Source organism: Panthera leo, chromosome D2 (assembly GCF_018350215.1).
Source record: "Panthera leo isolate Ple1 chromosome D2, P.leo_Ple1_pat1.1, whole genome shotgun sequence".
NCBI lineage: Eukaryota > Metazoa > Chordata > Mammalia > Carnivora > Felidae > Panthera > Panthera leo.
In genome coordinates, this window is record NC_056689.1 from 70,368,215 (window position 1) to 70,391,595 (window position 23,381).

Consider the following 23,381-nt stretch of genomic DNA (forward strand, 5'->3'; position numbering starts at 1 on the left):
TCACAATATTCTACCCTACTAGAGGGATTGAATTCCTTTTAGGAGAAAGATGCCACGATCGTCAATATTATTAGCTCTGCACGTAGAGCATAGGTATCATAGGTGTGTATATCTATGCAGGTGTATAGACCTTAATTACCACGCTGAGTTTTTTCATTCTTTGCCAACATTTCATGACAAAAATTTTCCAACATGTAACAAAGTCGAAGAAATTTGACAGTGACCCCTCATAAACCCACCACCTAGATTCCACCATTAATATTTTATTATGCTTGTTTTATCAGCTCTCTGTCCACTTCTGCATTTCCCCATCTGTCAATCTGTCTTGGGTTTTTGAGGCGTTTATTACACTGATTTTCTTATTGTGGGAAACAACATATGGCATAAAATGTATTGTCTCAATTTCTTTAATTTGTTTAATGTTTATTTATTTTTGATAGAGCACGAGCGGGGGAAAGGCAGAGAGAGAGGGAGACACAGAATCCGAGGCAGGCTCCAGGCTCCGTGCTTCAGCTCAGGTCATGATCTCATGGTTCACGAGTTCGAGCCCCACGTTAGGCTCTGTGCTGGCAGCTCAGAGCCTGGAGCCTAGTTCAGATCCTGTGTCCCTCTCTCTCAACTCGCACTGTCTTTCTCTCTCTCTCAAAAATAAATACAACTTTAAAAAAAAAAAAGAAAAAAGGAAAAAAATGATAGTAGCCATCCTAATGGAGGTGAAGTGGTTACTACATTGACGTATTTTTCAGTTAACTGTGATCCAGGTAAGTGAGAAAAGGGGATTCCCAGGAGAAACTGCAAAGCTAATGACTAGACAAAGCTAGACAATTCTAAGTGAAAAAAATTTCCTTAGCAGTGGATGGTAAGTGAGGAAGCTCTGAGGGCAAATCTGGGGATGGAATTTCTCTTCCCAGTAAATTGGGAAGAGAATTTTCTTTTATTTCTTATTTCTTTTATTAAGTCAGTGTCAGTGCACGGGTCAGTCCAAAAGGCTACATTGTAACCACTGCGGGTGCTAAGAGAGGTGTAAATTCTTTCTATGTATTAATAGATTATGCACCTGGCCAAACCAAAGTTCACTTGTTCCCTATCCTGAATTTTCCAACTGATTCGGAACCATGGGGGGTAGGGGGGAGGTGGTCCTTGCAGTGTCTTTCCCAGATGAAGGCTTTGTTCTCTGGTGAAAACATCTTACAGATTAAAATCTCTGTTGTGGAGCCAAAGTGACCGTTTCGGGCTCCTGGAACCTTTGATTTCATTTTCCATATATCGAAATGTCTGTCCCTCCGCTAGACAGACGTTCTCCTTCTGGTTCCATTTGTGCAGCTAGCCTGGTGATCACCTTTTTTACTTAACTCACGAAGAACTCAGAGACTGGAGTGCACTCAGGCCTCATCGCATTACTACCTGAGAGTTGCATTACGGCAGACTGATCTAGGACTAAACCTGACCTTGGGGTATTTGTGAAGCTGGTAAGGAGATTAGCAAACAGAAACCTTAAGAACGACTAATCCATTTCCACACAACTGCCATGGTGGGTGCTCTACAAAGACAACTCTGAGAATGATTTCTTGCTTGTTTCTAGCCCTGCGCTTGCATTTGTGGCCCAATCAAGAGGCTGGAGACGACGGAGTATGTGGGAAAGCAGGTGATTACCACTCTTCAAACACCATGCGACACTCAGTCAACCCTGACACGGCAGCGGGCGAGTAATCCCACCATACTTGGTTGATCTTGACTAATCCTCTCTCTAGATTGCGTTTCCTTGCCAGGTCACAGCCGTCATCTAATTAGCATCTTCAGGATTTTTCTACCCCCTGAATGGACCCCTTGGGGGCACCACATACACGGGCAGGCTTGATCGAGAACCAAGGCGTTTGCTTATGATACCCTTCTCCTCTTTGATTACTAAACACACTAATATTACTTAGCCAACAGAGCACTTACCATGTAGCCCCAACTCTACGCAAAGCATTTTAGCAGCGAGACCTCATTTAATTTTCACTGTTCTACGAAAGAGGCCCTTATCATTCCCACGTAGATAGGCAAAGTGAGGCTTAGAGAGGTTACGAGGCTTGCCTGTGGGGAGCTGGGATTTGAACCCAGTTCTGTCTGAGTCTGGAGCAGACCTTTTGCCCACCTCCTGAATTACTGTTCTTTGTGCTCCTGTGTTCTGGGAGCTATTCCCCTCCGGTGAGCTAGTTCATTGCTGTTTCCCAGGTTAGTTACAGCCCCCAACCAGACCATGAATTCTCCAAGAAAGGACACTGTCTGTCTCCTACACTTCACCTGACCCAGGCGGCATAGTTCTGAGCCCCTTGTAGGTAGTGGGCGAAGGCTTGGTGATTGATCCGCGTGCCTCCATACAATCCCTGCACTTAAACCTGCCCAGTCGGCTCAGCAGCACACACGGCATTGCACACAGTGGGCAATTTGGCTTCCAGTTACACCTCTGCCCCCCAAATGAGAGTGGCCCTGGACGAGCAGCTTAGCCTCCCTGGGCCTCTTTACCTCTCCCGTAATTTGAAGATTTTAGCCACAGGATCTCTCCGGAGATTTCCTGCAATGAAATGCTACACTTGTAAATATAACTTCTAATAAAGGTATTGATGTGACTTAGGGCCCCAAACCTGTGATGAGGGCCCAGAGACGAAAACAGAGTCTACACACCCCAGCCTCTGAAAAGAACCATCAGGTACGGGGCCAGGGAACCACCGCTGCACTTCCTAAGAAACGGCAGACTCTTCCTCCCTCTTCCCACATTCGGTCCACAAAGGGCATGGGAAGTGGCAATGCCGCTGTGGTCTTTGGTCTCTGGGGAGGCCCAGCATCTGGGAAAAACGGTTCTCTTCCAGCCTCGTCAGGGGGGAGAGAAGAGTGCTTCTCTCTGCGGTGGTCCGACCTAAGCCAGCTTGACGGTTCACAATTGCAGGGTGGTTTTCTCAGGTAGTATCGGTAGCTTCCGACAGTTTGAGGTAGGAGGGGGTGAAGAGTCTCTCACTTCACAATCTAGAAGTACCAGTCAAATTCTGACGTGCTCACTAACTTTTATAAGCAAGCAGGCATAACAGAACAAAGCAAAACAGTCATCCAACCCGCCTGCAAACTTGATAAAGTTTGCACTCTGTCCTTGGCTTCCCTTGGGGCAAATGTGAGAGTATTCTACTGACGAGTCTCAGCCAGCTGTCCAGTTCTCACTAAGATCCCTATGGTCAGGGGCGAAACAGGTGGGTGGATCTTAGGCTCAAGATGGCGATCCAGAAGGAATAGGCCGTTGAACTTTCTCGGCTCTGTCACTCTATTTGTGCAAGGGCAGAGGTGCCCATACACCATTTCTAGCCAATTGATTCACATATTTGAACACCACGCATATCAGCAACGTAAGAATCATTTCCAAACATTCCCATGCTCATGAATAAACCTGTTAGTGTTGAGTTGAGGTAAAAGTATTTCTATCTGTCAAAGTCCTGGCGGAAAACGGATGGCATGCTCAAACGAGGTGATGGGAGGAAAGTTTAAGAAGGGACCTGTTGCAAAGGAGAGGTCAGAGTCAAAGCCACACCAAAGGAGGCACCCCAGGGTGCTCGCAGCTGTACGAGGCTTTGCCATCTTTTTCCTGAGCCTGAAGGGACACGAGAAGAGTGTCCCAGAACCCAGAGGGAACGGTAGCCGACCACAGGTTTGCTCAACAGCAGCCGCAGCCTTCGGTAAAGGAAAGGGGGCACCACCAATCTGCAACCCCGAGGGTTTGCCTGGGCTGTGGGTGGGGAAGAGGAATAAATACCCCAGCCTCTCCCTCCTTCCAGCCTGCAATCTCCTGCCGTACCTTCCACCAGCTGAACCTTATAGGAAGCCAGAGGCAGGGAGGATGAGTTATTGCCTTTCATGAAGGTCAGCTCTCAGGGCCTACACACGGCAGGGTGGAGGATGGAGAATGTATCTGGAGGTCATCTAGCATAACAGGTGAAAGCTTGTAGTGACCTTTAGAGTTTTCAAATGCAAACTCACCACTGCTAGAGTGTGGGTTCCTAGTTCGCGTACTCCGAGTGTCGACTAGCTTCCCGGAGTTTAACACCGACGATCATGTTGGCGTATGGTAGTATTTGAAAGTAAATTACAGGTAGTATAACATCCTCCCTGAAGTCAGGCATCCTTGCAAATTGAGGGTACCTGCAAAGTGCAGAGACTGGCATGTCATTCTCCAATTGGATATCTGTTCCGGCAGCTGACTTGGTGATCTGTCCTCAACAGCCGACCCCCCAGAATACTGGAACAGCCTTCTAAAGAGACAGCTGAGTGTCAACTCAGAAGAAGCCCTCAGAAAAAAGTGGTGTGCATCCTTTAGGATGCAGTATGTTTATCAAGTCAGAGACTCCTGTATGGCATTATGTCTCCAGAAGGAAGGCTACACGAGTTTAGAAACCAGGGAGGGTAGAGGCAGCAGTGGCCCCACTTGCCATCACTCCTGATGACCCACTGGAGATCTTGAGCTTCCTGCCGCTGCAACTCTGGACTCTGCCTGGTTGAAGATCCTGGTCTCCCAAAGGGACCCACTCTTGGTAGGGAGCACAGCAAGTGCCCCTTTAGACTATAATTTATGACTGCCATCAGTGTGCTTTGAACTCATGCCCAAGGATCAGCAGGAGAAGACAGAAATCATTATACTGGCAGGGGCTATTGAGATTGATAATCCAGAGAACAGAGAGCTGCTTTTATATGATGGGGGCAGAGAAGAATTTGTGTGAATCCAGGCGATCCACTTGGGTACCACCTGGGACTCCTTTGCCTCCCTGTAACTACAAGTAGACATGAGCACCAACCCAAGCCTGAAAAGGGCATGTTATCAAGGATTTAGGCCTCCCCGGGAATGGTGGTTTGGGTCGTACCACTAAGTGAGCCACCAAGACCTGCCAAGGTGAGAGCAGAAGGTAAGAGGCATTTAGAATGGAGAGAGGAGAAGGGAGAAGATGGGTACCGATTGTGTCCAAGATCAAGTGCATTGAGTTGACTGTGAGAATGTGTCAGTAGACCTCAAACTACAGGGAGTGAAATCAACCTAGGGCCCCAGCTGCCACCCCTGAAATCCACAGCTGGCCTTTCACAGAGGCCAGTGAATGATGTGGTGGAGGTTCTAAGTTGGCCCCCTTTCTGAAAGACATGAGACTCCTCTCCCAGCCAGTTTTGGCTGTTCCACCCCAACAGCCTTGTGAACCTGCCTTGGCCTGCACAGCAGTCTAGGATGCTTCCACTCAGATCAGACCTGCCTTGTGGTCTTCTCCAGTTCCCTCCTCATTTTCCCACACACAGGTGTGTTCTCTAATAGTATACTGGCATATCGAATTCTGTCTTGCAGACTGCTTATTAGGGGACCAGACCAACACAGTGACCACAAAGCCTTAGGTAAAGCCCTTCCTGCCTTCAGGTCTCACTGTCTCCTACTATGAAGTAAGGATGCCCTCTAAAGTTCCATTTTGCCCCTAGTTTAGCTGGTCCAAAGGCTGGCCCAGAGGGACATTACAGCCAGGGCTGGGCATGGCCCTCTGAGTGAGCCAACTCTCTTAAGCCTCATTCTGAAGATTCCAGACCCTGATCTAGAGCAGAGTATGTGCATAAAGACCCTTCTGTCTTGTTATAGGATCTGTGCAGGGACAGCAGCAAGGCTCTTTTCCATACTGTCTGCTTCAGTCTTTTCCATGCAGCCACTCACCGTGCCACTGGACCACAAGTCAACCCACGGCCACCATGGGTCATTGTGCTTCTACAAGCTCTAAGTAAAGCCTACAAGTACCTGGAGACAACTTCACCCTTAGAAACATACATTCCGACTCAAGGTCTAATGTCCTCTCTGCCCCAAGATAAAGAACCAAAATAAGTCTTGGGAAAACTGTGGTTTTTGCTGAATCGAGGCCTTCAAAAAATTTTTTTTTCCACCCTGGGAAAAGTAGGCTCTCCCTTGCTACTTCCAGAACAAAGGGTAACTGGTCTTTGGAGGAGAAAAGACTTATGTTCAGCTCTATATCAAAATGTCTCCTAATCTCGAGATTCTATCTGGGACAGCCTATATCTTCAAGCTTCAGTTCAAGTTCACGTCCTTTGGCTGCCCTTAACTCAGCATTTTCTCCATCGCTGACGCAGGGGGAAACATGTGCTTTGCTCTCAAAAAGAAAAAGAAAAACAAAAAAAAAGAAGAAAAAGAAAGTTCACATCTCAGGGGCTGGGTTTTGTTCTAGATTAGGTACTGAATTCAGACACGTTGAGTTTCAATTAAGAAAGGCCATTTGGATTTTCTTTACCGGGCCGCCTCCCCCTCTCCTCCTCCTAGCACCATCAGTCAGCAGGCTTGCATTTTATCTGCTTCCGTTTCAGTGGCTTTCTTCCTCCGCAGACTTGGGTCTGATACCAATAGAACAAACGCAAATGGCAGAGCACAGGCGTTATGGTGAACCGATGTGTCACTCTATCATGGTTTGGGTACTTTTATTCCCCCAAGAGGCTGCGTCATTCAGCAGGTGACAAACTTCTCAACAGAAGGAGAAGAGCTGCCCAACTCAAAGAGCACCTCAAATATGGAAACCACGAGTGAAAACAGATGACAGGGGCTGAGGTGGGTTTTCCCAAAAGTCCTATGTCCTTCGGCTTCCACTGAAGCCTTGAGCAATGCATTGACCACCGAGCCCCTGGAGGTGCAAAGGCGCCATTAGGCAGGGAAAGGTCCTGGGTACAGCTTACCCCCTCTGACTTTATGCCTTGACTGTATTTCTGCCTGCCTTCCCCCGCACAATTTAGTGCTGGTGGGCTCTCAGTAAGTAGAATTATCAACCAGTGAGCTTCCGGTTTTGCTGTTTCACAGACATACAGAACCCCAAATCTGAATAAGGGAGGCCTTATTCAAAGCAGTCACCCCGAAAGCGGCCCCCCCCACTCCATTTTTAAAAACAAGGCTATGGTTGCTCCATATAATTTGAGCTTTCTTTCAGAACCACCTTGCAAGACGGTTCAAATAGCCTTGCAGGACATTGGGCTACAATGACTATACCACATCTCTTAGCAGTTTGTGAACCAGATTGTTACCCCCTTTGAAACTAGCACGTTTCTCTCATTGCTCCTTCATGGAAGGAATCATTCAATCTTCATGTTACCATTTATGTCACCATCAGGCAGTTATGCATGAGCTGCTGTGGTCTGTTTCTGATAATAGGTCAGATTGGGTTATACAGCAATTGATAACAAATACACCTTCAGAGTGAGAGTGAGTTAGAAGTTAATGCAGCCCACCGCCCACCCCCCAGCTCTCTGTTGGGAGACAATTCTGCATGGGTCTCTTATATTTCTGCACATCTTGTGAGCACAACCACTAACCACCTTCATTCTGGATTATTTTTTCAAGGATGTTTGCATAACCAGCAGCCTGAGAAGACGTGGTTTCTCCCTCCTGAGGAAAGAACAGATTTGCTTACAGTCTTGGAAAATAGAGATGGTGTCTCCCCAGAATAAAGACAGGCAGACTTATGATCTGGTGTAATAAAGGTACTGTCTCCTTGTCAAGCCAGAGGCAGGCCTGTTTACTGACCAATATAAAAGATTCGGCTCACGGACCTCAAGGTTTCGTTCCTATAATGAAACCCACTGTGTGTGCGGATATTATTTGGTCCTCGTCGCATCCTTGTGGGAATTGGGGTGCAGGGAACCCACAGAAGTGCTCTGGCCACTGATGCTGCTGTGAGACATAAACATTCGTCTCGGACCTGGCAATCTTATGCCTTCCGCCGACATCAAGGAAACTGGTGGGCTAACCTGTGGGTAAAATGTCCTGCATGGTTTTTGACATCTCTGTTCCTGCAAGGAATGCTGTCTTGGTGCTAAGCAAAGCAGGCTGGAGAAAGGGAACAAGAGAAATTGTAATAATAGGCCAGTCCTATTTGGAGCCTGTATTGGTTTCCTGTAGCTTCCGTAACAAAGATCACCAACCAGGGGCTTAAAACAACAGAAATTTGTGCTCCCACAGCTCTGGAGGCCAACAACCTGAAATCAAGGTGTTAGCAGGGCCGTGCTCCCTCCAAAGGCTCTAGGGGAGATTCTGTTCTTTCGTTCTTCTCCCTCCTGGCTTTTGACATTCCTTAGTTCTGACTCCTCTACTCCGTGCATCTTTCCTCTGGTGTGTCTCTTATGAGGACCCTTGTCATTGGATTTAGAACCCACCTAGATAACCCAGGATGATCGCAGCTCAAGATCCTTAGCTTAATTTCATCTGCAGCGGTCCTTTTTCCAAATAAGGCAACATTAATAAATTCTGTGGGTTAAGAAGTAGGCATGTCTTTTTGAGGGATACCATCCAGCCCATCACATGAGCCCAAATTCACATCACCTGGATGGTCAAAAAAAATCTGAAGCTTCTAATATAATTTAAAGAGGTTCTGAACTGGTAGAGTTTTTAAGTGCCTGGCAGAAGCAAATACAAATCCTCTTTGAAAAAAATGCCTCTCCAACCTAGGTCTCAAAACAGTCCTACAAATAATTTCCCAAGGAAAATGAGCAGGTCATGGTAAAATAAATAAGTAAATAAATAAATAACCAAGTTGCAAGAAAACAAGGCACCATGAATGAAAACTGCAGAAAAAGATTTACATGGGCTATTCCAGGAAAAAGGTGTTGCAATGTAACTAAAATACTAATGCCAAAATAACCTCCCCACCCAACTACTGGCATTTTTAACCAGGGACCCAATGCTTCCCTAGAGATCTGTGGCTGGGTCTCAGGGATGGCTGAATATCCTTTGCTGTTTTGTGCAGACATTTTTCTATGTGTATATATTTTTTTCTTGGAAGAGAATTCATAGATTTCATGAACCTGTGATTAAATTTTAAAACAGTATCTAACCCAGGAACAATTTTAGATCTATTCCAGGTCCACCATGCACCAAGTAGAAGCTAAAGGCACTTTGGAAGATGTTGAAGATGGTTTCCAGGAAGAACTTTTAAATCATAAAAAGTAAGATGCTATGAAATTTGAAATTATGTCTATTCTTATCACGGTCATTCCTCATTGAGGATGAGTTTCTCGGTGACATGGGAATCATGAAAATCCCACTCAGGATTTCCAGAAGACCAGCACTATCAATCTTGGAATTAACATAATAGTAGAGATTGTTAATTATGAAAGGGATGCAAAAGAAATACCCCACATCCTGAAAGAATTTTTGTTTGAAATCAATACATGAAATCAACCTTAGGAAAACAATGCTAAAGTAACAGTGTTTTCCCTTTTAGGTCCTGCTCATTTCCTCCTTCCTACCTTCTTCCATGTTATTTCACCTAGAAGGTTTTCCCTCATCCCCACCCTTTATGTTTTCATAGTCCATCCCTCTTCAATGTCAAGTTCAATCCTCATTATGAAGTCTCAAGCCTCCACAAAGTCTTTTCCAGATTCTTGGGCCAGTGCTGCTTGCTGGCTTAATTGCTAGCTTTCTGTCTCTCTTTCTTTGTCTCTCTTTCCCTTGAATGCCTATAGCTTTCAGAGTTTTGCTCATTTCACAAATATTTCATTTAAATGCCAGATTTAGCATTTGTTTTAATTCAAAACTCCCTTGGTTGCATAAGAAAGTCCACTTAAATTAGCTTAAGCAAAGAGAGGAAGAGGGAAGAGAAAGAGAAAAGAAGAGAGAGAGAAAGAAATGAAGAGAAAGAATTTATTGGACCTCTGAACCAAATACCAGGAAGAACAAGAACAAGGGTGGAGCCCACCTTAGGCTTTTAGGAGCCAGAGCTGTCGAGCTTCTTTCTCAGTGTCTTGTCCCCACTTCTGTATTTTATTCTTTCCACCACACGATGGAGGACATGGCTGCCAGCAATAGAAACTCATGACCCAGCAGCTCCATGACCAGAGACAACAAAGGTTCTGCTCCCTTTCAGAGCCATTGTTAAAAATTTCAAAGAACTCTTATTGACTCTGTTGTGTCACACGTTCACCTTTGACTCAATCACTATGGCGAGGGAGTTGAGGTCCAATGATGAACCTGTCCTGGGTCATGCAAACTCTGCTGTGGCCTGAGATGTCTCTTATAAGAAGGGAGGCAGCGTTGTTAGACAGCAAGAACATATCCTATACTGATTAATATTGACCTGCCTTTAAGTCTTATGTAACTGTAATAAGTTCTTTAGAGAGTTTGTCTTATTTTACGAGAGAAGTCAAACATTGCCTTTCATACTTACTCCATTCTTTGAGAAACTGCCTGGTCCACAGACCCTACTGCCTAGGAACCTACATTTTGAACCAGCTGATACTGACCTCTATCCTCCACCTCAGCCGATGATCAAAGTGGACATCAGACCCAAGGACAGTCCATCTTCTGGCGAGCTCAAGACATATGACCTACTACCAACGGATGACCTAGCTAATTGGTTTTCTCTCTCTCTGCCTTCCTCCCTCCCTTCCTTGCAAGAGTTTGAGCTAATAAATTAGGCTACCCTCGTTTATTAACTGACTTGGTCAGTTAGTGGTGGAAGCTAAAACCGAAAGGTCAAAATGGAGAAGAGGTTGAAAAGATCGTGATGGGTGCAATCCAGAGATATGGGGAAAAACACTGGAAGAGCAGAGGCACCAGAGGAACCAGCTGAGAGCAGGCCTGATAGAAGCAGGCACACAGAGTTAGCTGGTCATTGAAATGGTGGAGCATAAAGTGAAGACCCATGAACTCACTGAACAAAAATACAAGAAGGACTTCCTTTGGGCCACACTTTGGGTTGCTTATGGGGACCCAGCTGTGAATAAGATGAATGCCTTTCTTATACCTTAGCAGGAGGGCAGAGCTCGATAAAAAGCACACAGTACACACATTTCCAGGGAGAGGTGTGAGGAGGAAGAAACCTGCTGTTGGCATGCCTAGCATGAACCCACAGTCATCTCCCCTCTCCATTCTCTGTGACACTCAGTGCTCAGAGCCCTGTTCTTGGATGTCCGTGAAATTTTGCCAGAGGAATCCTTATCTGAGCTCAGCTGAATAGGTCTCTGTTACATGCAACAAAGACAGTCTCCTCTTCTATTCTTTACCTCCAGCAGCACAAGAAGAAGTCAATAATTACGGGCTGTTGGGTGGTTTGAAGGAGCGCAAATTGACTTCATACAAAGGCCTACTCCCTGGAATCTTGGGCACAGGCAATTTTACGGAGACGGAAGGGGAAGGACTTCTATTTGCATCAGCTTGCTGCCCCAGCTTCCGCCCCAGTGCACAAATTCTAACACCACGACATCCTATCCATTCAGGGCTCTTGGGCTGTGACAAGTCCAAAACTATTTTGTGGGCCTTGGTCTTTCTAGAATATGAATTAGAAAGACCAGGATTTCCAGTGCAATGCATGCTACGTGCTCAAACAGGGAAAAGATGAGCTGAGGTCAAAGAAAAGCTCCTGAATGGGACATGGCCCAATGACAGCAGAGAAGTGTACGCAGCCCTTTGGGGTGCAGGGATGGGGGGGGGGGCGCTCACGCTACTGTCACCTTCGGGCACTAAGGCAGACTGCAGTGGATGCATGCTATTTCTGCCCGTGTTGCTCCCAGCTACATGACCCAGTCAATTTCCAGCACCCCCCCACCCCCTTCCCACCCTCTCTGTGTGCTTATAAAGTAGCGCATATTGGTTTCTATCGCCTGCTACCAAAAGAGTCAGGAAGGTTCGATTTGGTTCTGTCTCTGCCTTCAGGAATCACACGCTTTAATTTTTTTTTTTTAACGTTTATTTATTTTTGAGACAGAGAGAGACAGAGCATGAACGGGGGAGGGTCAGAGAGAGGGAGACACAGAATCTGAAACAGGCTCCAGGCTCTGAGCTGTCAGCACAGAGCCTGACACGGGACTCGAACTCACGGACCGCGAGATCATGACCTGAGCCGAAGCCGGCCGCTTAACCGACTGAGCCACCCAGGCGCCCCTCACATGCTTTAACAAAGGAAGCCTAGGAGCCCTGTAAGTGGAAGATCCCGTGGGATTAACAGAGGCTGACTTCCTTATGGAGAGAGTCTTACCCACAGGCCATTGCCCTACGCGTGAACATGGGGCCTGCTCAGGCTCTCTAGACCACATGTTGACTTAAGATTAAGTTGCAATGGTATACTCTACCTAAGAGCTATTTTGATTGAAAGAACAAACTAAAAAATAATAATTATTATTATCATAGCTCATTTCCTTCACTGAGTGATACCTTTCTGTGAAGGCGACTTGAAAACAAGAATCTCCCTTTTGTGTGCAAATGGAAATGAGATCCGAGAATAGTGCACACTATGGGTCACAGCTTTTGGCATTTCCCTGTTCGCTGCCTTTATTGCTCTCAAAAGAACAGGGCGCTCACATTTTTCTTTGTTTACATCACAATTCCTTTATCAGTGGTTTCCTTTAAAAAAAAAAAAAAAAAAAAAAAAAAAAAGGATGCCGTTCGGTTTTCTTTATCTATTTTTAAAGAGCCCCGTTCATCTCAAAAGCAGCTTGCCACTCTGCTGACCACAAAGTTTCCACCCTTGCTAGCATGGTCCAACCTCGTGTTAGCTCCTGGGTGTCTTTCTCTCTCTGGCTTCTGCAGGCATTTTCACGTGGACAGAGTGTGAAGGGCCAGGCCCTTAGGAAGCCACACAAACGCTCTGACTTGCAAAATTTCCCAGGGACCCATGCGGAGTGAAAAGTCCAACCTTCATTCTAGCCTGCATGAAAGAGCCCAGCGGCCGAGGACAGTGACCCGTGTTCCCCGGGGAAGACCCCTCCTGTGAGCAGTAAAGGCCCTTTTCGGTAAGAACTGCAGGGGCCGCCGGGGGAAATGCTTGTCCGGCCTCCTGGGGAACCCACAGCCCAGGTCTCTCGCCTGCTGCTGAGCGGGGCCGGAAGTCCAAAGGGAGCCTGTTCCAACTCCACCGCCAGGCCACTCGAGGCAAAGCCATTCCAGTGCTCCATGGAAGAACATAGAGCGGCCATTGTCATGGAAAATTCGCCTGGGCAAGGCCCCAGAGAACATACTGCCGGATGCCATCCTGTTCTCCCTGCGCAAGGGCATGTGTTAGCGTTTTCCCAGGTTCACACCATCCATCTCCTACTTTTCATCTCCCCCACCCCTGCCCTGGGTTCATTGATCACCGTATGTTCTCCCAGACGCACCCAGGAGAGGCAAAGCTCCTCTGGTGGCCGTGAAGGGCAGGGACAATCCGAGGACCGAATCCAGCCGCCTCCTGTCTGCCAACGCTCCATTGAAAGCACATCTCTGCACCAGGTCAGCCGACTGATCTGGCTCCCCTTCCAGGTTTGCCTCTCTCTCTCCATCAAATGTCTACTTTGCCCAAGATCTCCCTTCAGCCTGATAACACAGAATGAGGCCACTGTCTGGTTGTCCCCCTGAGGCCTCTCATGCAAAGCCAAGCCTGCTGACATTCTGCCTCATACCTTCCTCAAGGAAGGCTGCAGTTTCCCCCTCCATTCCTATGCAAAACACGGACCTTGCCAACAGCAAATTGTTCCGACCCACGGGAGCCAGCTAGCGCCAGGACGACTTTTTTTGTAAGCCTCTCATCAATTACTTTTTATTTTCCAAGCGGGCCACGCCCTGTGGAGCAGGACTAGAGGCCGAACTAGGCTCAGGGACTGTCCTGGCAGGGTGCTAAAAGAAAAAAATCTAAGCTCTCCCCACAAGCTCCCCTACCGAGGGGGCCTCACAAGCCACAGCAAGGATTCATCTGAACGCTGTCATGTGTTGGCACCTAGGCTGAATTTTCCAGGACACAAAGGCATGAGGTGTTCCATCATCTTGATCATTTTTATGGCTGGTGGGGAGGTAGACGGGAACAAACAGTTGGATGCACCGAGCTATGGAATAAATGAAACGGTGAAACACTCGTGATCAAGTAAGTCCTGGATCAAAGTAATTGGCTCTGAGGGGTGAGAAAAAAAAAAAAAAACAACCCAAAAAACTGGCTTTCCTCAAAATAAGAAAGGAAGGTGGAGGCTCCAGCAATGGGTGTAAAAGTGAGTCTTTCCCAGGCGTGAAGAAGCTTCCAATATTTCCCATTAACCAGCCCGATGCTCAGGAAAAAGTGTCATCTAAGAAATTGACTGTGGGTTACAAACCAGGGGGAAATATCGGAAGGAAGTAAATCAAAGTATGCACCCCAGTTTGTGCCATAATGATGGGATTACTGGGAGTTGTTTTCACTTCTCTATTTTCCTAACTTGCCGTATGCCATAATAATTAATCATATTTTTTAGTTTCTTAGGAGAACCCCCCCCCCTTTTTTTTAGCATGCTAGCCACCCAAACACCCAGTTAAAAATTCAGCGCTCATCCTTGACTCCTTTGTCTTCCTCTGCTTAAATATCTCAACGCACGTGTACTCTCTTCTCTGTCTCTACCTTCTGGTCCCTAGGGCCCACTCAGTGCCAAGTCAGCCCTCGATCTGGTCATTGACATCCTCCCCTAAATGGCTTCCCCACTGCTGGTCTCACTAAGCATCCCATTCATCCAACAACAGCAGCCAGGGTGACTTTCTAAAATAGAAACCCCGTCATGTCACATTCCTGCTTAACTTCTTCAACAGCTCCTCGTGGCCTCCAGGAGACAATTTAAATTCCTTTCTGTAACATGTAGGGCTCTTCAAAAACAAACCTGCCCCGCTCTCCCACCTCAGCTCTCATTCCCCAACAACCAGTGGCCACTACCATTGGGGGTCCTCCGGGCGTCTTGTCCCAACAATAGGCCTTTACCCAAGACATTGCCTTTGCCTGAAACGTCCCACCTCCCCCGTGGGCAGCCTCCCAGGCCTCCGTGGAGCTCAAGCATCCCACGCTTCCTCACCCAAGGAAATGCCGACGGCCGTGTACTCTTTGTCCTGACACTGAGCCTGTCCGCATCACAACACTGGGCACACGGCTTCAGAGCTACTCACGCCTGTATTTGTCTCTCTTGCTAGCATGTGGCCTCCGGGAGGGAAGGGACCCAGTCTGATTCCTTTCTGGATCCTCAGTACCTGGCTTCTATAATACTTGGTAAAGGTGAGAAGTTTGGTAAATGATTGTTGATTTCAGAAAAGGAGTCAGTCAAGGAATTAAAATGTGGCTTTCTGCCATAGTTGTTCTATTATTTAGAACTGTACATCCACTTTACCACAATTAGAAATTTTTTAAAAAAATGATATTGTCTAAAATACTCTAGAAAAGCCAAATCGTATCAAATGCCTACTGGTTCCCAGATTCTAGGCTTTTTTTTTTTTTTTTTTTTTTATCTCTCCCACTGCTTACACTCTCCTCCACTCCCCGTGCCAGCCCCGAGCCCCCTTCCACTGGCCAAGAGGTGTTTGCAAGGACAATACGAAAGGGAACCTAGAGGAGTTTTGTTGTCTGAGTTTTTCTCTTAAACGCTTATTTATTTATTTTGAGAGAGAGTGTGCACATACCCATGTGAGCAGGGGAGGGGCAGAGAGAGAAGGAGAAAGAGAAGCCCAAGCAGCTGTCAGCGAAGAGCTCAACACAAGGCTCCATCCCGCGAACCGTGAGATCATGACCTGAGCCAAAATCAAGAGTCGGATGGTTAACCGACTGAGCCACCCAGGCGCCCCTTGTTGTCTGAGTTTTAGCATAGCTGTGCTCAGGATCTCACTGGCAAAAGAGTATAGGTGTCAACATTGTATTACAGGAGGGCGTTCCTGTTATAGAAGTATCCACCATAATTACAGAAGCCCTAACTCAATCTCTTTGTGCAGGTACGGGTCACTCAACTCTTTGACAGAGGATGACATGAACTTACAGAGAAACTTGAAGCCAAAATGGCAGAAACTTCTGCCAAACGAAGATTAGCTAGAAACGTAGGCAAAACATCCCTGAAATTATAATGTGAGTTGGAAATGAAGAGTGTGCTTACGCACAGCAAAGAGCCCAGAGTCTGGGTTCTTGCCCATCCGTCCATTAGCCATGTGACTTGACGTGAGTCACCCACCCTTAGAGTACCTCAGTTTCCTCAGTGTAAAATGAGGAGGAATGGGAGTTAGTTATCCCATGAGAGCCTGTGAGATTGTTTCGTAGCACCGAAAGTCTCTGCGCTTGAAAGTGAAAAGGCAAGAGCCTGGGCTGTGGACGGAGAGGGCTGGCATTCCACGTTTGAGTGCATACCCTTGGGCAGATCGCCTGAGCTCTTTGAGCTTTGGTTTTCTCATCTGAACAATGGGGTTTATAAATGGAACTTCCCGAGCTGTCGGGAGGCCTAGACAGCCGCACATACGTAGTACACGCGATTACTATTGGGTTTGGAGACCACAGGGCATAGTATGTGCACATCACAGGATACAGGCCCATCTGGTTTCAAATACCAGTTCTCTTGTGTCACCGTGGGCCCCTAGGTCTGCTTCATACTTTCTCTGAGCCTCTGTCTGTTCCTGTGACAAATGAAGATAACGGTTGTAAGCACCCCCCAGGGTCGTTGTGAGGATTAAATAAAATTGATGTAAATAAATACATGGAGGGGAAGCGCTCAAGATCTGGCAGGCGATACCTTCACCCCTTTTCCTGTCTAACAGGTGCACCAGACCAGGTGCTCACCCCCACTTGTGCCTCTTCTCAGCTCCTTCCCCCTGAGGTCTTCAGGGTCCCTCCTTCCCATCCTTCCAGAGGGAAGAGGGAAGAGGGAAGCAAGGTCACGGGCGACGGGAGAGGGACCCAAGGTGACCTTGGGGGCAGAGAGAAACCCGGCCTGGAACTCATCTGCCCTCAGTGCCCGGCCGGTTCACCCCGCCTAACCTCCCTTGGTTTCCGAAGCTTAAAATAGCCTGAACCGGTGTGGCCACATTTTAGTGTGCCACTCAGAGAGAACCCCTAGGGTGTTTGCAAAGTCAGCTCTGCACTCCTCACTAGCCAGGCTCCAGCTATGAGTTATTCATACACACCAGGCTCCACCAGGTCTGCCACGAAATTGCGTTCTGAGTGCTTTTCTGCTTCAGGCCCCTCTACAGGCAGCTGTGCTTGCTTAGAGGGGTCAGGCCGATCGGCTTCTTTAACGAACTGGGACTGTGAACCCCTACCGGCTGCTGGGCAGAGGAAAGGGCTGACAGGCTCTAAGTGGAGGCCAGGAGCACATGACGGGAAAAAGCCCGCAATGGGTGTTGGGTGTTCTAGACCCAGCTCTGCCCATCCCTGTTGTGTGACCTTGACCAGGTCGCCTCCCCTCTCCGGGCCTTTAAAGAGGTGTCACGGAGACCGGGTCATTCTAGATCTCTCAAACTGGCTCGGCTCTCCGAGACGGCAGACCTTAGCCGATGTCCGGATGGCTTCCAGCAGCTCGAAAGGAACTCTACTCATGTTCACATCCGGCGGGAAACAAAGAGAGCTTTTCTTCCCCCTCTTTGGCCAAACCCAAGTCCTGACTCTTGTTGTGTGAGTTGGGCTATGTGCCCATCTGGTGGGAGGTCACAGGAATGGGCCCTCAGAGCCCATTCCGACCCCTTCTAGGAACGCCCCCCTGGGCTGCAAAGGCTACAACCCGAACATCTATATCCCCAGCCTCTCGCTCGGCTCCGCAAAATAGCCGCCACCCGTCAGCTATCCTGGCGAGAGATCTGGAAGGCAGCAGCGACAGAGGTACCACTTTCCTGCTGCTTTGGCCGCGGCTCCCGCACAAGAACAGCTGTTCTGCATACACTCTCTAGCTTCACGGCTAGTTCAGAAGCTTCTCAGGCCTGGACGGTAACCACTGGGGACGTTCTTGAATACGATGGTTTGGGCGGTGGGGGCTGCTTCCTCTCCATCTTCTTACTTGATCTCTGATGAGCCTGAGCATCTTTCCTGGAGACCCAGTTAGAGCCTACTCCTCCGGCCCTTCCGGGGACCTTGTGAGCACCTGTTCCCCAGTAGAAAATGTATCTCTGCTCAAAAATTTCCAGAGTCATTCCTGTTTCCTGTATTCAACTCCTGACTGGAGTACCTTCCCTGAGCCAGTCACAGGGCCGGGAGGGAAAGGACTGTGCTGAGCGCCGGGGCCTTGGGCAGGGGCTCACCCATGAAGTCTACGCTAGTCAGTTCTGCAAAAAGATACACACTGAGAATAATTTCCTGAAATTACTACTAGCTTACTATTGCCAAATTACCTAATAATAATGAAATTACGATTATCGAAGGAAAGACGGAATCGACATCGGGCAATCGGAAAACAACAAATGTCCACTACATGTTCCAACCCAGACGTCAGGGTAAGAGATCCTGGAAGACATAAATGGAATAGTAGAAGGTATCAAGATTCGAGAAGCTCAGGCCAAAGTTGGGGTGCAGGAGACACTGACGGGACCGTGCCAAGATCCTCTCCATTTCCCTTCCCGTCTCCCGTGTCCAACACCTGGCCCTGCGTCTCTGCTTTTGGCCTGCACCCGTGGCTCACTCCGGAAGACTACTCTGTGTGACTGTGCTCACAGAGAACCGGGGTCACCTGGGAACTCACTTGGTCGGGTTGGCCCTTGACCAATGAGTGACAGGTGCAGAGAGATGGAAGGTGAGCTCTCCTGGCCCAGGTGTGGACTGACTCTGAGGTGTAACTGGCATTGCAGGGCTCCTCTGCGGGCTCTGGTTGAGGTAGGGACTTAACAGAAGAACGCATCTATACTTGGCTTCTCCCACTGCTTGTCCTGCTCCCCCAAGTCCCTGGGAAGACTTTGTTTGTAAGTCATTTGCACATGAATCCCCTATCTCAGGGTCTGCTTCTGAGGAACCCAGACACACTGAAATGGCCAGAGGTATTTGCACCTATGAGACCCTTAGTTTTTACTCTGCCTCACTTGGAATGCGACATCGTCAATATTGAGCTAGGATTCGGGATGCAAAATGGTGTCCCCCTTTATAGAAAAGAGATCATCACGTGGGGAACATCTCTAATTCCTTCTTTGCCCTTCGACCAAGGTTATGGCTGTGCAAACCTAGGAAAGAATCCATTAATCTTGGTTTTATTTTCACTGTTCCTTGATTAGAAAATGCTAATGGTTACCAGAGGGGTCCACTTAAACCCCAAGTTCCTAAACAAGTATTTGAGGAAAGAACAATTTTCCTGACATTCACTTACAAAAAAAAAAAAAAAAAAAAAAAAAAAAAGACCACTCCGGTGAAGAGAGGCACCCTAAGGTACAGGAACTTCTTGGCAGCTCTGGTCCCACTGAGTTTCCTGAGGAAGGGGAGGAAGGGGACATAGGACAGGCAAGCCATGGGGAGCAGGTGGAAGGATGGATAGGAGGTCTCCTTTCTGGTCTGCTGCTGACAGATGAGGTGAGCCGCCATCACGGAACCATAGGACCTCTCTGAGTCCATTTCTTCATCTACTGAAATGGTTGCCTCACGGGTCCTTTCTAGCCCTAAAGTTCTCTATCCCCTCCAGGAACAATGTCCAGACGGCTCCGTGGTGCTCAATTTTAACATGGCATATTTAGCATTTTTTTTCATAGAAACCAAAGGGGAGTAGAAGCAACTTATTTTTATTGTGTCCTTTTATTTTTCTAAGAAGTAAGCACATTCATTGCACGACAAGCAGGCACATAAAACCGAAAGGCTGACCTCACAGCATCCAAGATGAACCAAGACCTCAGCCAAGATGAACACTGGGAATTTTCTTCTTACGCAGCTGTTTGAGTGTCCAAATCAGTAACATCTTTGTCTTGGACCCATGCGACACACAGTCTCTCTACCTCCCACCAGGAGGGACCATTATTTGGGGGATGGTTATATTGTAAGAAAACCTCTATTTGCCAAATTGGAGGTTGGGTAATTACAATTCCAGGACTCCATGTAGGTGGTTGCTTCAAAGGCTTTCATTTATTGCTGCTTAGTGTAGAAGAAACCTCATTTATGTCATTTCTTTTTCTCCCAGGGAAGCTAAGAGCTCAGCACAGCTAATGAACTACGTATCACTGACTTTAATATGGCTCTAGGCAACTTAACGCTAAAGCAATGTGATGATTTGATATTACAAAAGGCATCTATTTTTACCGAGAATGGAAGATCAACCACTCAAGCGTCCATCAGAAAATGATGTAGCTGCTAAAAAGCATTTTTAAAGGGAGGAAGAGAAAGAGAGAGAGAGAGGATGGGAAGGAGGGAGGGAGGGAGAGAGGGAGGGAGAGAGAGAGGGAGAAAGAAAAGGAAGGAAGGGAGGGAGGGAGGAAGGAAGGAGGGAAGGGAGGGAGGACAGATAAGTTTATACATGCTGCTGAATTTTAACCCTAGGCAGACTAGCCTGACAATGTCCAATAGAAATATAATGTGAGCCACATGTGTAGTTGAAAAGTATCTAGTAATCATACTAAAAAAATGTTTAAAAAAATAGTTGAAACTCTTTCTCTTAAAATTTTTTTAATGTTTATTTATTTTTGAGAGAGAGAGAGCAAACAGGGGAGGGGCAGAGAGAGGGAGACACAGAATCCAAAGCAGGCTCCAGTTCTGAGCCGACACAGAGCCCAACGTGGGGCTCGAACCCACAAACGCAAGATCACGACCTGAGCCAAAGTCGGATGCTCAACCGACTGAGCCACCCACATACCCCAGAAACTCCTTTTAATGACAGATCTTATTTGACCTAATACACCCTAGCCTCACCTAATATATTTGAAATGAAAATGCCATTTCAACATGCGATCAAGATAAAAATTACTAGTAGGTCATACTGCCTTCTTTCTTTTCCTGCTAACTTTTCTAAATCTTCATAGTTCAGTGTGGTTTCTTGCACTTGGAGCACAGCTTGACTTGACTTGCCTCGTTTCAAGTGCTCAGCCATCACGTGTGGCCATCGCGTCCAACAACGCAAGTCTGGTCTCTGCCTGTGCTCTCGACTACAACTCCTTGCAGAGAGGACGCCAGTGATCTGTCATCATCAAGTCAGCTGGTCTCTTCTCACAAGCCTCCTCTGAGCTCTCTTTCAAGTCGTTGCTCCTTAAGGAACGTTTGATTGCCTTCCCCTTGACACTCCCCCCCCCCCACCGTGGTTTACAAACCCTACGTTCCCGGGCTTCTCCTATCCCTCCACTGCTGTGCTCACAGAGCTCTCGCTGCCCTCAAAGCAGAAACTGTCCAGCTGTCAAACTACCTCTTTCTCTCTTCTCTCTCACTCATCCCCTCTCTCCCTCCCTCTCTCTCTTTCCCTCCCTTTCTCTCTGCACAGCTCCCAAAGCCAGGCTCCCAGGTTGGACCTGGCCCCTCAGTTCCAGTCACACATCCTCAGTTGCCTAGGTGCCTCGCACCCCTCAGCTCCTAAGAGCAAATGTTCTAGACCAATCCTACCTTCTCCTCCTACCCATGCCAGCTTTTCCCCCCCAACATCTCCGTTTCTTTTCCTGTCAGCATCACCATTGAACAAATATTTAATGAGTACCTACTATGTGCCAGCTGCACGGATAAGTCAAACAGAAATATGTCCTCATGAAGCTGACATTCTAGTGAGGACAGTCAGATGGTAAAACATAATAAATAAAGTAAAATATATAGTATGTTAGAAGGTGAGAATCGCTAAGGAGAAAAATACAGCAAGAGAAGGGGAATGGGGAGTTTAGGAGAGGGAAGGTTTTCTGTCTTTCCTCTAATCTTCCAAATCTGTAGTATCATTTTGTTATTAAAACAAAGTGTTGGGGTGCCTGGGTGGCTCAGTCAGTTAAGTGTCTGACTCTCGGTTTTGATCTGTTTATGAGTTCAAGCCCCTCGCTCTCCTCCCCTCCCCTGCGTGTGCTCACTGTCTCTCTCTCTTTCTCTCTCTCACAATAAGTAAATTTTAAAAATGGTTTTTAAATGAACAAATCAAGTGTTTATAATTCTTTAAAATCACTATCATTCATAGTGGGTCATCAACGATCAGACAAGCAATTTAACCTCTTTGAGCCTGTCTCCTCAGCTATAAGAAGGGGAAAGGATTCTTACCTCATAGGGTTGTAGTGAGAATTAATATGAGATTGTACATGTAAGATATTAGGTATAGAGACTGGCTCATGGTAGCCGCTCAATAAAATGCGGAAATGATGCTGATGATGTTGATGATGATGGTGATGGCGATGATGGTGATAGTGGCAGTGGGTGAGAAAAAAATTATGACTTCCAATGAGCTAAATATGAAGTGCTAAAAGAGAGGGTTCTGTCCAGGTGGCTGGGAGACGATACCTTTCAGAGTAAGGTCATTGAGTTTTTCCTTCATGTGACGCTATTCACAAAAGCAAAGGTCACTGACATTTTCATAGCAGGTTCCAGGCACATCAATCATTCATTCCCACACGTGAGACTTTGAAACAGACAAGTTTCATACTGGGAGTACAGATGACGAAAAAGAGAAAATTCCAGTTAGCCTGGCTCTTTTGTGTTAGATCGTGTAAAACTCGTTTTGTGGATGCATGGGTAGTTTTTTTTTGTTTGTTTTTGTTGTTGTTGTTTGTTGTTTTTATAGAAGAGCAAATCTTTCCCAAAATAATTTCGGGGCTTTCATTTGTACATTGTGAAATAATTCAGGTATTGTAGCAAATTTGGAAAACACATAAAAAGTGAAAAGACAATGAAATTGCACATAATTCCACTATTTAGGGATAAGAGCTGTGTACATTTTGAGGTACACTTCTTTGATCTCTTTTCTTTTTCCTTTCCTAATAATTGTAGGGGAAATACAATGCATCCTCTTCTCACTATGCTACTGTTTAGTATTAATTTATTAATTTAAATTCATTTTTCTCTGATTATCGACAGCAAGGATGAAATAGTGCCCATTGCCTTACTTTTATGTAAGAGATGACATTTAGTACACTATTCGTTACTTTCTATTTCTTCCAACCATTCCCAGCTGTGATTTATTACTAGGGGATTTGGGCTTAAATTATTATTACTAATAATATTTATCTTCTATCTCAATAATTGTTTTGATATTTACGTGAAGTTTTATAACCACATTAGGAATAATTCTTTAGATTTATGTGTATTTCACTGGTCACATAATTTGACATCCACATACTTATACTGGGTCTTCCCCATTCTTAAGTCATTTGTTTGGCTTCATCTGCTAACTGACTGGAATTCTTCTTTGGGGGATTTTTTTTTTTTTTGAGGCAGGGCATGTAGGTAGTTGACTTTCTGAGGTCTAGAATCTGATAATGTCTTTGGGAACATTAACCTGGCTGAATATCGGAATTATCGGTTCGTAAACATTTCTCCTAAAAATTATGTCGATGCTGTTCAATGACTCCCTTTGTTTCATGAAATAGAAGAGAAATCTAAAGGCACGCCAATACATATTCATTTGTATTCAATCTGCCTGGAAGCTTACATATTTTGTTTTTGTTCTTTACCCTTGAAATTCAAAAAATTCATGAGGGCACATCCGTTGGTTTAAGTAATAAGTTCTGCGTGCTACTTAATGACCCTTTCCCATCC